This window comes from Camelus ferus, chromosome 3 (assembly GCF_009834535.1).
Source record: "Camelus ferus isolate YT-003-E chromosome 3, BCGSAC_Cfer_1.0, whole genome shotgun sequence".
Classification (NCBI taxonomy): Eukaryota; Metazoa; Chordata; class Mammalia; order Artiodactyla; family Camelidae; genus Camelus; species Camelus ferus.
The window spans coordinates 60,182,205-60,194,788 of NC_045698.1; the positions used below are offsets into that span (position 1 = coordinate 60,182,205).

Genomic DNA, 12,584 nt, shown 5'->3' on the forward strand with positions numbered 1-12,584 from the left:
TTAAAGTGATCTTAAATATAAGAGATATAAACTACTGGAAAGGATAAAACAACATTTTCTTTAAGATGATTTTACAACTGGAAAACTTAAAACAATGAAAATTAAAAGCAATAGAAAAATTTACAGAGGGGGGAAAATTCAAATAAATAGTTATCAAAATGTACTGCTTTTCTGGAAATAAATATACCCAGCTTTAAAATATAGAGAAATAAGAATCTCATTTTTAAAATAATAACACATATCTAGGTATGTAGTCACAAAATATGAAAAAAAAATTAACTCTACTAAAGGATATGTATTTCTAAACTTCAAAAGGAAAAAAAAGACAAAACTTATTCCTGCACAGAAAGACTTAGTATTTTAAAAATGTAAGTTCAAACTAAATTAATCTACAGATTTCACATGATCCAAATAAAATACCAAAAGTATTATTTTTGGAAATAGCTAGCTGATTCTAAATTTCTTATGTAAAAATAAACATGAAAAAATTGGCAGTGTTTCTGAAAAAATAAAAAGTAGTAAAGGAGAATACCTTGGTAAGACAGTGAAATATATTTCAATACGACTAAGTGATACTAGTGTCTGAATAAGCAGACTGATCAATTAAATGAAAAAGGAAGACAAGAAATAAACAGAAATACATAGAGAATTTGCTGTATGATAAAGTTGGCTTTTCAAATCAGTGAAAAAAAATAGCTTTCTTAATAGACGATGTTGGTGTCCCAATTAACAAGCTAGCCATAAAAAAAAAAGCTGGTTATCGCCTCAAGAGCAGACCCCAATAAATTCTATATATATCAAAGATTTAAATGTATAAGTAAAAGTTTATAAGTACTAAAAATTACATTAAAACAGTTTTGATATGAAAATACTCTGTCTAAATAAGAGTAACCATTCAGAAGCATTAGAAAATATTAATAAATTTGACTGCATAAAAATTAAAATATCCTATGCCCCAAACCTCACAACTTGAAGAATTTTAAAAATATTTTATAAAGCTTATTAAATATGATAATTCATACTTATAATAAATGCATGTAAATTTTTATGAATTATAACTGAACTAGAAAATAGGCACATATAGAAGGAAAATTCAGTCAGACATATCTAATCATAAACTCAAACAAGCCTTTGACACAGTAAAGCCACTTCAAGGCATTTATCCAGCATGTATATATGCATCTATAAACAAAGAAATAAGAACAATGATGTTTATTGCAGCATATTTAGGATGAACACAAGTCTGAAAAAAAATCTCTGTATGTCAAGCAGTAATAAGTGGGTTAAATCAATTTCAATCTACCCATAAATGAAATACTCTGCAATTGTGAATAGCAAGGGAAGCTACAGACTTAATAATGCATATACCACCAAAATAAAATGTTAAAAAGGAGAGAAACATTTTATGTCTGCATGTACACATAAAATTTTTCTCAAAATATACACAAAAATTTTAACCTGAAAATTGGGGATGCAGAGCAAGGGAGGAAGAGTTGCTATTATAACTTCTTTACTGTTTGGAATTTTTTGCACATTTATTTGCATACGCACGCACACACACGCACACACATACCTTTCTGAATTTAAAACATAAGAAAAATTAAAACCTGGAAGTTAAAGTAAGCATTACTTTGTCTTTAAATTTTCATGATTTGACAGTGACCAATAAATTTTACAATACTAAAAGTTTAATAACAAAATTTCATGTCATAACTTTACACCTTAGTATTTGTCCCCTCAAGGCAAACATGATCCTTGGGGTCAAGGGAAGGCAAAGAGATGTTCAATGATCAATGTAATCTTTTAAAATTCTAATAATGCAACTGCAAAAAGATTCCTACATATAAATGAAGCTATAAGAACTTAATAGCATGTATGTGATCTAGAGGAAAGAGTACAGGAATTATATTCAGACAATCTGGGTCTGAAGCTGCTGTACCACTTACTTGGCCAAGTTATTCAGTCTTTAAAAGCCTCAAATGAGTGACAAAATAGAGATATGAGTAACAACTTTATAAGTTAGTTGTGAGGATTAAATTATGACATATCAATGTTGAATAAAGATTCCAGGATTTTAGTGTGATGGGATGGCTATACAAAAGAGATCATCTTTGTGGTATTTTTTACAACAGCATCTTCAGGCCAGAAAATGGTTACAGGTCCCAAAAGATCCAAAGTAAATTCCAGAAAGCTATAAAAATAAGAGAATGGAAACCACATGCAACTTAATAGAGTCTCAATTCACTAAGCAACTCCTGACCAACATGAAAAGCTCAAAGAGGCATGTGGGTTATATTCAACTGGATGCGTTCTGAATGTTTTTTAAACACTCTTTAATTTGTTGTTGTTCTTAATGACCTGATTGAGAATCTTTAGGGTCTGCTAAAGGAGCATTTTATTTGTTTCTTAGCACTATCTCTTTTCTTCCAATTTCCTTCTTTCTCTGTTTTCTGTCTCTTCTTCCATTACATAAATAGATAGCCCATGCCATATGTGTAATTTGCTTCAATTTCACTCTTTATTCCCTTATAGAAAGCTGTTTTAAATGGACTATACCAACAGAACTAGAGGTGCTAACTAGATCAAACAGTTAATTCTGAAATTTTTGAAGGCTTTCTGTAACATTTATGTTGGCTTTTTCATTTAGTTTCTAGGAAAATTTTATCACTGTGACAGTTAATTCAAATCCCAGCAAGACCTGGTAAGCAAATAACTTGCCAAGTTTTAACTAGAAGTATTCCTTAGCCTTTACCAAAAGAAGGACCAATTTAAGGTGTATTTCTATAATGGATGAGCCTTCTGTCTGAGTATTCCATTACCTCATTCATTTTAAAGTCAATTTAGAACTCATGGACAGTGCCAAATTTACAGCCCTAAGTCCAGACTCCCTTTTTTAGTCTACAGAGAAGACACTGCATAAGTTGTCTTGCTGCAAGCCTTCTAAGCTAGCCCTACTCCATCACATTCTTATTCCTGAGGGGGCATATGGGTTTCAGACTCTTAGTCTATCTGATAATGCAAGTACCATTAAAGATCAGCAAATCTAACTGCAACCTTGACTCCCCATCTGATGGGACATTATTACATCACTAATAAAATGGGTTGGCAAAAGCAACCAAGCTCTAACATACCCAAGATTCAAGTCACCGAATACCTTTGTGTTCACTCTACGATTACAAATTAATGATCACAAAATTTATAAAATGTTTAACTTTTCCAGATGTGCTTAAGAAACCTGGACCCCTAAATGTGCAGAATCTAGATTCAAGGAGTGACAGATTAGACCATGTTCTCTAAGAAGAAATGATGTCATGGTTGTTTAGGGAGTTAAGCCTATTTGTGTGCATACTCTGTCTATAATTAGTATTTTCTGAGGGATGGGCTAAAGCATTGCTGGGGTAGGATTACCTGTGCTATTTCACAGTATCACTGCTATTTTGGGGCTGGTTACATCATTCTGCCAAATGTCCCGAGGCATGAGGGAACAGAGAGGTTTGGCCCCACCAGATGGCTTGCTTTTTGTCACACACATCCTGATCTTTGCTGTCCATGTCTTTTTCCTATAGTTTCCTCCGCCTGAAAATATTCAAGTACCCTCTAGATGTCCAATGTGAACTTCGAATGGACATGAGGTAGGTGATATCTGGGGCATTGTGCTTTTGTAAAGAGTTAAAGCCATGTCCAACAGAAAGTTCAAAATTGGTGAAGACATCTATTTTCAAGTGTAGGGGCAAGTAACAGAAAACTAGGTCAAGGGATCTGGGATTTGAAAAGGGAGTAAAATAGTAAAATCCAAGAGTCTAAGAAGGAAATTTTTTTAAATGTGAATGGTATGGTATCCAAGGCTCATTTTTAACAAGATAGGACAGCATAGTTCAAGGAGGTGTCAGTCTGTTTCGAAGTATAGAGTCAGGACAGCCGAGTTATGCCTTCTCTCTCTTTTCCACCCACTGATGCTGTTTTCATCCTTCACAGCCCAATTCAAATATCATTCATCTGAAGCCTTCCGAAACTTTCTTTCCTGACTCTCCAGAGAATGAATCATTCCCTCTTCTGAGCTCTCTCAAGATTTGCTCAAATTGCCTGGTTTGGAACTTATCATTTTAATATAGTTAGTTACAGATTTATCTTCTTGAGAAGAGACTGGGTATGGTATTCATTCCTCTTTATATTCCTAAAACCTAACCAATTCATAAGGTGGATGCATAATTTAGATTAGATGAATTGAATTCAAATGTTACTTGCATCCTCCATGAGATCAGGCTATGCATATAATAGGTCACAGGAGCTTTAATGAACAAGAGTTTATTTCCTACTTGATTAATTCCATAACCATCATAAAAGATGTTTTAGCAATACCCTTGGAATTGATGAGAAATTTGTGAACAAACTGGATACAAAAAAAAAAAAAAACCTAAAAAATATTACTGGAATTATCCTGGGTGTATGGATCAAGTGAGGTGAGTTTCAGATAGAAGATAAATTTACTTTCTGCAGCTGACTTGAGGAAGAGCTAGTAGGGTGATGGGGGGAAGAAATTACTCCATTGAGCCACCTACTGTGGAAGAGTATTAAATATCTATGATAATTGTGATACCAATAACTTTTTCAAAGGCAAAGAATGGTATTTATATTACTATAGTGGCATCTGTGAAACATTTGGGTAATTTTAGTTCGAGGTTTTAATCTTTCTGATTTTCAGAGCTCTCACAGTTGCAGTTCCCTGTCACGTTCGGGAAGGAGTGCTTATTCATAAGAAGTGGTATCTTCATTCTTTAGTCATTAGTAAAAATGGGTCATAGATCATGTCATGTTGTCTGTAACCTAGTTATAATTCTGGCAGGAGAGAAGTTTCAAAATCATGATTTCACATAGGAACCTTTAAAAACTCATTAGCTTCTGATAATTATACTAATATCTAAAGCATTAAAATCATGGAGCTAATTTCTGCAAAAGATCAGCAGTGAACGTGTTCTGGGAAGTTTTCTCTTTCAACTTTCTGGGAACAAAAGAGAAGGCAGTTCAGGCCTCTAACGTGTCACCCTATTTCAGATGCAGAAGAGAGAATTTCACAGAAGCCTCGCATCGTGAGTTAGCGGATTCTAAAATGAAAAGCAAGAATATTAGAGCAACATCTCAAAATGTGACTCTGGGCAATGGAGAAGCCTCTTCACTTGTGATTGATTTGCATTTCTGCCTATGTCTGAATTTATATTCCATAAGCACAGATGGAGGTGTGATAGATTTTTTTTTGAGCACATCTATTTATTCAGATACCGGATTCAGTCTCTGAGTAGAGAGATGGTAAAGGCTGCTGTGAGCAGATGGCACATAGGCACTATGACTTCAGAAACAACATTCTTTCAAGATAAGTGGCACAGTAATAATAATAATACTTAGCACATATATTGCACCTTTGGTCTGCCAACATTAACTAATTAATCTTCAGTAGACCCCTGTGAGATAAGTAAGTGCTTATAATTATCTCTATTATGCAGTCAAGTCAACTCAGAATGTGTCTGCACATACTGTGGAAGAATTGGCCCAAGTTAAAGACCGGGTGGATCCAATTTGCATGGCTCTTTAAGATTTCTGCTCTCATAGCAGAGACTAGTATTTCTAGACACCCTGCTGTTTGAGGCACCAAGTAGATTTGAAGCAGGGTATCAACTGCAAGACTTATTTCATTCAGAAGGTTTCTGTCTCAGGGATTCAAAATAGGCTTAAGAAAAGTTGAGTCATTTCTCTAAGCCACAAGAGGCCACGGCTGGCCAGAGCAGGTGTGGAATTACAGTCTTGGTCTACTTTTCTTACTTAAAGCAGGCAATGTGACTATTCATATCTTTCAAAGATATTCTTTAAATTAATTTTTAAAATGTAGAGTTAAGATAACTCTGAAGTTTTCTCTTGGTACCTACTGTACATGAGGTTTTCCACCACAAGTAGGGGGCTGAGTGACCTATGGCCTTAGCTAGGTATTAAAAAAACCACATCAAAATAAAGGGATGGTGAGCCTCTTGTGCCACTGAGTTTCTTAGATTTGAGATTTTGATGCTGCTGATATGGGAGAGCAAAAGTGTCTGTCCTGAGGGTCTAAAATTTGGGATTATTGGAATGTACCACGCTATGGAGGCCCCAGTCTCAATCTGAAATGTGTAGTAAAAAAAAAACCTTTGCAAAAGCGGGAGTATTAATACCACACACACAAACTTATTATGAGGATTTAAGGAGAAAATATATGGTAGTGCCTATCAGTAACCTGACACATGACACATAAACAGGTAGTATGTAAATCCTTAAGCCACCACTTATTAGCAACATGACTCTGGGCAAGTTACAACCTTCTTGACTCAGTTTGCTCACTTATCAACTGGGGATAATTCCACCAACCACAAATAACTTAAAGACCCTAAAGCTACTTCAAGTCCTCTCAAAAGGATCAAAAAGTCTTCATGACCTCATGATTTCATATTTTAAGATACTTTTGCTTTTTATTATAATATCTATTAAAGCATTCTTTGCATCTCATTCCACCAGCCCTTTATTTGTAACCCTTGGGAGGTGATTGCTTTTGATCTTCCCCTTTCCTCTTGTCTATTTTAAACCTGTTCTTGTTTCATGCAAGGGGCTGAAAATTCAAATGTCTTAAAGGGCAATGGAGAGAGCATTAAGATGTAGGGTTGCTAAACATGTAACAATAGTCAGCGATGCTGCCTAGAGGCAAATGAGCAACTCCACGCCCTGATTGTAGATAAATAAATTGAAAGTCATTTTTAACACACATCACATCTGGGGCACATGTATATTTCTTGGGTCATGAAGGATATTTCATTTGCTGCATACCATGCTCTTCTGTTCCCTAGGATTAGAATACTCTCTTCCTTCCTCTCAATTATCCTTCCCATTTTTGAAAGTTCAGATTATATCCAAGCCCTCCCATGAAGTCATTCTCAACCTTCACAGTTCATTCTTTTCTTACTCAGAATTCACAAGTTTCATCTTCTGAATACTGAGTTTAGCGCTCAGAATTTGGCATTGATGAATAACAATTCAATTTGGCATTAATAAATGGCATGTGGTACCTATTTTTTATACTGTTATACATCTTTGTATTGCTATCTTTTTAGGTCATGTTTACCCATGAATGAAGGGTGTTATATAAATTAAATGAGCAAAAACACATTGAACTGAGAACTATTTCTGCCCCTCCCCACCCCCCACACACACATGAAAAAAAAAAAAACCTCAATAAATATCAGTGCAATTATTTTATCATTATGATAGCTTGATCCTCAACTAGGTGTTCTGTTTTTTTTCTTTTCCTGGCACAGAAAAATGATCATGAAGATATCTTTATGCTTATCACAATTTACAGTTTATCAAGAAGCTGATCAACTACTTAGTCCTTAGAAAATAATTAGAGGTAAGCAGTATTAGTCATCTCTGATGAAGGAAGGAATGAAAGTTCGGGAAAAGGTTAGCAAATTAAGCAAGGGAACTCAGCTAGAATGTGAACAAATAGGAAACTCGGGTTTCCTGATTCCAAGACTAATCTAGGGAAAGAATTCATCAATGATGGCACTGTGCTGATTCAGTAGTCTCTTTAATATAATCCCAAACTGGCCTTGTTTTCCCTTCCTGGGCCCTGTGAGTTTTACAATACCTGAACTGACCTGTAAATTATTTACAGGCTATATGCCTTCTATATAGATTGTAATTTTTGTGAGGGAAGGTGTTACACCAGGTATTTTTAACTTACCCTGAACTACTTTATTTAAAATAAATCTTTTAAAAACTTAGGACTCTAATCTTAAGTTTGAGTACCAATTTGTCACATGACCACTAAGATAATCAGGAAATATTTATTGCAAACACATTATGTGGATACATTTTTTAAAAAGTAATTGTCAATAAAATGATGAACTAAAATGCATAGTCTCTTGGATTTTCACTATATCTATTCCATCTAATCAGGTTATTTTCCTTAGGTTGAAAAATTATTTTTAAAAAAATGAGCGAAGCACATCGGATGGTAGTTCGCAGACTTCCTTTGATAGTACAACCCTCAGAAATTATGGGGTAACTTTGTGAAAGTCTGCTATTAATCACTCCCATCTCAGAGTAATCCAGCATAAATGTTGGTGTGTAACATAGGAGATTTTACTTAATGTTAAGTTTAAATTAAATGCACAGGATGCAAAGTAACAAGAAGACTGGTGTACATTCACCAAAAGCTGGTATTTATGCAGGCATTGGTGTGTTTGTACTTTAATATCCCTCCTTTACTTGTTCATTCATTTGGCTCACTAGAATATGAGTAAATATCAAATACTGAAAAACAACCATGAGATTAACACTAAAAATGGGAGAAATGATAGATAGCAGTTTGATTACTTTCCTTAAAACTAAGAGAAAACAACTACTGCTTACTTTTGGTAATGAAGCACAATGTGTAGCCCATAGTTACCAATTTTGATGCTCAAAGTTTGAAAACTCCTGCAATAGAAATTAAGATAAGTCTCTAGTTTGCCCTTTATTTAAAAAAAATCAGTGTATCAACTTGTTTATTTTTTCATTTACCTGTCACACTTTTCTCTTTATGAATGCAAACCATGCACATTTCATAGAAGCATAATTCTTTAAGAACACCTCCTTTCCTAACAAAGGGGATCTAGGTCTGGGGGCTGCATGAAAACTGGAGGTCACAACAATAAGAAGGCCATGGTCGATCTAACTTGCTATTACAATAACTATTGCTGGTTGTAAAGTTTTCATGATTGCTGGATGCTAAAAATGGCAATTGATACAAGCCCATAGATGGAGTCCAGAGAAGATAATAATTATGAGGTTAAAAATCTCAAAAATATAGATACCTATATCTAGATATAAAGAAAAAAAGGGGGAGTAGAAGACAAGTCAACAAGAGTATTTTTCTTATCAGCCATAAAATGAATGAATGAACATTCTATTGCTATTCCAATGATGACAGAAAGAAGATTGGAGAACTAAAAATGATGGTGCATCTAAAGGAGCAGATTCAGTTTTCCCTCCTTTTAGTAAATATCCCTCATTCATTCTATCCATCAGTTCTAGGAAAGCTTTCTTTTCAGAGCATTTGTTCTTGGCCTGGTGAAGCCATACAGGTGGTGCTGCCTCAGCAGAAAAATGTCTTCTTGCTGAGGGACCGCCAATTATTTGTAGGGAAACTCAAACAGAAGAATAAATATTACATGTTGATGGATACTTGTCAGGAAAGGGAATGAGGTGCTTTCAACGGGGCTTGTCAGACACAAAAACCTTCAGCAAATCTGCATTTTCAATGGCAAAGTGGCTCGAATTCTCCAGCTGCTCCACTGGTGAACCTCAAGATTTATCTCATAAATTTAAATTATAGATGACATAGCACTGGAATGGAAATAGATGACACCTTTAAAAATAAATTTAGTGCAACATTTGGGAAAAGGAATCACACATTTCAAAGGGGAAAAAAGAAAGTTCCAGTGTGCCAAAACAGAGCTTTTATTTATTGTCCTATTTACTATTCTCTGTCTAAAATTAACATCTCTCATACTTTTCCTTTTAGCCCTCTTTATAAGACATGCTGTGGAGGAGCTCTGGAAGTTTTGTGCGACTCAAGGAGTAAGCCGGTTGCAACTGTAACAAAAAGCTTGCCAAGGTTGAGAGCCAAACTGGCAAGGTTTTCTGTTGTGTCAGCATTTAAGTATTATTGCAATGTTATCGTATCACTGAAGAAAGGGGAGCATGGAAACAGCAGAGCCAAATGCTAAGGAACATTTGAAGGAAAGTGTGTACCTAGCTTCAATAGAGAGTTTGGCAGAGTTGGACAGGGTTTAACTTTAATAGGAACCAGTCAATTCAACTTTAATTTGATCATATGAAATTGTGCTTTTAAAATTTACTCCAGGAGATCTGGATTCCAACAGTCTTTCTGAATCAGATAGTGGTCAAGAATAATAAAGAATTTAAGTCTGAAAACTTGCAACATCAGATGAAAACTTGTTTGTGTTATAAAGAAATTTCCACTGGTCAGAGTGGGAAGAACAAATTTCTTTTGAAGGGAAATTTGAGAGCAATAAATTTGAGATTTTTGCCTCCTTCATGTATTAACTTGTCCAGGTAAAAGGCTATGAAAATTTGGACATTTGTCATGAGAAACCACAGTAACGTTCATGATGTGAGCAAAGATTGTACCAATATCAGAAAAGTCAACTGAGAGAAACAAAGATGAAAGCAAGAGCTGGAAGCAAAATGAATTAACCTATCACTAACACTAATGTCTACTGAGGGGGAAAGCTTACAGCAACATTTTGATCATACCATGCAACATATTATGAAAGATGTGCTGCACTAGATTAGAAATTTTCCTTCTTTCTTTCTTTCTTTTTTTTTTTTTTTTTTTGGAACTAAGTGAAAACTAGAGGGGAGGAGGCAAAGAAACATGCGTTCTCCAGAAATAACTTTCTCCTCCACTACTGATGGTTTCTGTTGTTCTTCTCAGGTCAGCCGTGGACATACACATAAGTGATTCAGGAGGGTTAAAAATTGAAGTAGCGAGTGGAACAGCTTTACCCACGTTCACTATTTGCCTCACTTGCTTTCCAATTCCCTGTAGTTAGAGTCAAATATATTCTCACCCAGTGATCAGTGTTGGTTTTCAAGTGACACTCTGCATGTGGAGCTCAGGAAAACCAGACACCTACAGGAATGTGTTGAAGAAATGGGATAGCAAGGCCGCCAAGTGACTCAGTCTCTGCTTCCATTCCCTGGGGTTTATCAACTTTGTTAATGGGGCATATGTGCTGAGAATTATGTAACATTAAACACGGGGAACATTTTCTGGAGACATTTCTCATTCTTCCTCAAAGCCAATGCATTGATAAGTTTACTGTCCAGGTAAAACACCACCCTCTAGTGTACGTCTCTAAATAATGCTGCTGTGACTCCTCTGATGATAATGATGATAACAGTCAAGAGCATTAGCATAAGTATTACAATGAAGGTCATTTCCCCCTAGTATCCACAGGGCAATACATACAAGGACGGACTGCACAGTGGATATATAACTCATTGGTGTGTTCACAGTAACTGTTGATTTTCAGTCAAAAGGAAGCAATCAGTTGGCTTGATGAAAAGAATTCAACAAAGCTTATTCATTTCACAAGTGTTTAGTGAGAATTTGGTGTGGGACAAATGCTCTATGACACAAGAAGGATGCTGACCACTTAAACTATGAAGTGAAAGAAAAGTATTCCAAGAGGTGAACATTCTCTGAGAAAACCCCATGATGCCTGCTCTTTAGGAAAACATAAGTTGCTACAGTCAGGGTGGCATTCAGTTACCTGAAGACAGCTAAAATGTACTAACAGAAACACAAAAAGTTTTCTCAGAAATCCTCAAAATAATTGACAAATAAAATGTGAATTCCCCTATCTCCTAAGGAGAAAAAAATTAATTTATAAAAGTCTAGATTAGAAGATTTTTGATGTTATATAGGCTGATTCCATGTGAAAAAAAAAAAAAAAGAGAGATAGAGCAATTAAAAGTATTCTACAATTCTCTGCCATACAAGATTGTTAGAAAACCCTGTGAAGATATTTGACATTACTCTCTTCTCTGATACAGAGCTCAAAGAAATTGAACTCTTTTGTTGAAAATATCCGTAGCTCCTTTCTACACTCCTGAACATCTCAGGAAACTTTTTTTCCTTAATCATATCTGGGCCTAAACTGTTGAAAGTTGATCTGGCCTGGTACATAAAAATGGGGAGCATTTGAGAGTGTTAAAAATTCTGCCCACAGGACATGAAATGTATCAAATTCATATACATTTTCCCAGATAATATGTTCGAAATGCCTCATCAAAATTCTCTCACTGGTATTTTCCCGTAGAATCAGGGAATATCTAGTATCTTCACCGAACAAAAATATCATTGCTCATCAATATCATCTTCCATTTGTCAGCAAGTTTAGACTTTCTGCTACCCACAAATCTGTCCTCACATATCCACAACTGTGATCTAACTGCCTCAGAACATTTTCAGAAGTAGTTGGAATTTAATTAACGACCTGTATATGTGTGCACATGCACATTTTCACATGTAAGTGTGGTGAACATCATCAGAAAACAACGTGCTCATGTGAAAATACGCCCCCCAACAGAGAAGAACAGTGAATTTGCCCCAGAAATTGTCTCTGGAATAAACACAATTAATCAGCACCCTGGAAGCCAGGAGACCTAAGTCCTCAGCCTGGCTCTGATTCTAACTAGGTATATGAGTTAAGAAAAAAAACTTTACTTCACAGACCTCAGAATCCAGTTCATAGAATATGAGGGCAGGAATGAATGATGGCAAAAGCCTTTCCGAGTCAGTAATCTAGGTCTTATACAGCTTAGTAGTTTTGCTCTCTAATTACTATTAAAAATCAAAAGTTATATTATTCTGGAAAATTTGGTATTAGTACAGGCTATAATCAGCATCAAAGTATGAAGAATATCTAAAAGAAAAACTTCTACACAGATCATTCCGCCTAGGGCTGATGGTGCCTTGTGCCGGTCTCATGCTG

At 35.3% G+C, this 12,584-nt stretch overlaps 1 long non-coding RNA gene across 1 annotated transcript; it reads left to right on the top strand.

The window, feature by feature from the left end:
* The first annotated feature begins 3,475 nt into the window (after nucleotides 1-3,475).
* LOC116662229 lies at nucleotides 3,476-11,571 on the top strand. Its single transcript, XR_004318246.1, has 3 exons — nucleotides 3,476-3,632; nucleotides 7,332-7,423; nucleotides 9,584-11,571. It is a non-coding gene; the product is annotated as an uncharacterized LOC116662229 (long non-coding RNA).
* Nucleotides 11,572-12,584: the final 1,013 nt, after the last annotated feature.